Raw genomic sequence first — 3169 nt, 5'->3', positions numbered from 1 at the left:
CTTGTTGATTTCTACCTGAATTTTTGAATTTCGAAACTATTGAATGAAAATATTTCATTTAAACTAATACTAATTAATTGAGTTCAAATAGAAAATCTATCTTGATTCTATTATATTTTAGTAGTGTAATGTATTCTATGTATCTTATAGGAATTGAAAATACTCTTTCAATCAAACAAATATTTTCATTATTCCCATATTCCTATTTTGAGAAAAACAAGGGAATCAAAAAGAAGAAGAAATGGATTCCTATTCCAATCAAATTTTTCTTAAAATTTCTATTTCGATGAACTGACGCTTAACCTGGTTATATAGATATATATATATATGGAAAATGGCGGACCGTGTAATAACCATTCCTGTTTTTTTACCCCCTTTTTTTCCTAAGATACCGGAATTGTTTGTAAAAAGAATCTGAAAAAAAAAATTGGACGCAATTCTCAGATAGTAGAAATCAAATTGATTTCTACTATCTGGATTACGCTGATTGTACGATCATTTTTTTAAATCATTCATAAAAATGAAGAAATCATATTTCAGTGAAATTAGTCACTTTTACTTACCGTTTTTACATAAATTATAAGTAAAAAAGCAGTAGGAACTAGAATAAACAGTGCAGTAGCAATAAATGCGAGAATATTTACTTCCATAATCTTTATTATGTTCTATTTCTCTTAAATTTCTAAAAAAAAAATTCGGGATTTAATCCCATAGAAATGTTCAATCTTTCAACAATGGTATAAATTGGATTTCAATGATATCAAATCGGATCAATATCATGAATCACAAAATCTGAGCTATCAAATCAACTCATGAAATAGTATAACATAGGAAGATCTTTTATCCATACTAAATAAAACAAAAAAACATTTATTCTTGATGAAAGTCCAAAATCCCTTTCCTTCCTTTTTCGGCGAAACAAATGAAAAAGCAGGGGGGGGCCCCAAATAAAATTTTGTTTATCAATTTGATTCCCTACAAATACACAAAAAAGGAATTTATTTTTTATTTTTTTGGATTTATATCCAACGGGATTGACGGGGCTCGAACCCGCAGCTTCCGCCTTGACAGGGCGGTGCTCTGACCAATTGAACTACAATCCCAGGGAAAGGGGTGTACTGTATAAATATTTTTACGGACCGTTTCTGTCAAACCTTTTCTTTTTCTATTTCGGATTCGAACCTTTTTGTTGTAAATGAAAAAAGCGCATTTTTTTATATATTGATATGTATATCGATATCCACTTTAGTGAGATCGACACAAATTACTCGTAATCCGTTTCTTATTCTTATTCTATTAACAAATCGATTGAAAATTGAATCAATGAAAAAAAAATATTTTTTTTTTCAATTTTTCCTTATATTTTCTACTTACAGATCTTGACATGAATACCGATTATTAACAAGATTTTGAATTTGTGGAAAGAAATATGGAATACAGAAAAAAAAGAAATAACCTTAGATATGTTTAATATTTTGATTCTTCCGTATCATAGCACATCAGTCATTTCCAGAGAACTATAAATGGGTTATAGAATTTCATAGTGGATCGGCAAATTCTTGGGCCGAGCTGGATTTGAACCAGCGTAGACATATTGCCAACGAATTTACAGTCCGTCCCCATTAACCGCTCGGGCATCGACCCAGCACAATAGGAAGAATACATTTCAGTTTTTATTGAAAATTTTTGATCAACTTCCTTTCGTAACACCCTACCCCCAGGGGAAGTCGAATCCCCGCTGCCTCCTTGAAAGAGAGATGTCCTGAACCACTAGACGATGGGGGCATACTTGCCCGACCGCCATTATACTACGTTCATAGTATGAACAGTTTTTTGCAATTGTCAATATAATGATATGATTCGATAAAAAAAAATATTTTTCGTTCTTTCATAATTCCATAGAAATTTTTTATTAATCATTTATATTTCTAAATTTTTTTATTCCAGTCATAATAAGAAAAAAAAAGAAGTAATGTTCCAATAAAGAGAAAATTCTTCACAGGAATGATTCGTTTGTTGCAAAGGACGAGAGGTTAAAACTTCATTTCTATCATTTATTACTAATACTAAGATTCGATAGGTAGATTTATATCTAATACTAAGAAAAAAAACTTTGGAAAATAGAATTTTTCAATAAAAAAATAAAAATTTGGTTTAGGGACAGAACATATTGAATCCATTTTATCAATGATTCGATTTTATCAATGTTTCGATGAAATATTTTATTTTGTGAGTACATTTATGTATCAATAAAAAGAATTTAGTGTTATGATTAGAATGACTTCAAGAATCCATTTTGAAATAATATATTTGATATGGATCAAATCCAATCTTAATCAATTCTTTTTTTTAACTATATTCTATTCACTAGGTAAATCCAATTTTTTGTTCTTTGATGAGTCATTATACAAATAATAGATATTGATGTACATGTATTCTAATCCCATTTATATCATTTAATTTATATAATTTATATAAATTTATAGAAATAATTTATATAAATTTATAGAATAAGTATACACAGTAACAAATATATGTACTAGTCATGCTAGTTCCTTATTTAGAAATTGAAAGAAAGAAAAAGGGCCCTTTTAACTCAGTGGTAGAGTAACGCCATGGTAAGGCGTAAGTCATCGGTTCAAATCCGATAAGGGGCTTTTTACTTTTTTTTTCAAAAGCAATAGTCTTTCTATTTGAAGGAAGAATAAAAAGATTCTTGATATTTTGAAAAAGTTTCTATTTGTAATAAAAAAGAAAAAGTGTAAAATTCAATAATGGAAAAATAAAAAAAAGTAAGTGGACCTAACCCGTTGAATTATATTTATATCTACTATTCTGATATTCAAATTTGATAAAGATTCAATTCGAACAATTTTTTTTCTTTTTAAGACTTTTTTCGTTTAGACTCCCTAAGAATCTCTGAATATTTCCAATGAAATCTTCTTGTTTCTGAACTAAGAAAAAAGGTTATGCCTTTTCTTTACTCAGAAGGGCCTTAATACGAATTTCAAGTTCCACCAAACAAGTTTTTTTAAAATTAAAATGAAACATATTTTTTTCCATAAATTTCTATTATTTCTATAAGATTAGATAGAATCTTATAGAAATAATAGAAAAAATACATTAAATTATGTCTTCACATATCAAATAGTTTCTTTTCATATCGATG

At 28.1% G+C, this 3169-nt stretch overlaps 1 non-coding gene across 1 annotated transcript; it reads left to right on the top strand.

Annotated features, from left to right (window-relative positions):
• Positions 1 to 2585: 2585 nt before the first annotated feature.
• On the top strand, positions 2586 to 2657 carry TRNAT-GGU (transfer RNA threonine (anticodon GGU)). The gene has a single exon. It is a non-coding gene; the product is annotated as a tRNA-Thr (tRNA).
• The last annotated feature ends 512 nt before the right edge of the window (positions 2658 to 3169 follow it).

This window comes from Vigna unguiculata, unplaced genomic scaffold (genome assembly GCF_037176805.1).
Source record: "Vigna unguiculata cultivar grain cowpea cultivar isolate G323 ecotype 2 unplaced genomic scaffold, ASM3717680v1 ptg000164l, whole genome shotgun sequence".
Lineage (NCBI taxonomy): Eukaryota > Viridiplantae > Streptophyta > Magnoliopsida > Fabales > Fabaceae > Vigna > Vigna unguiculata.
This window is presented reverse-complemented; position numbering and strand designations above follow the sequence as displayed.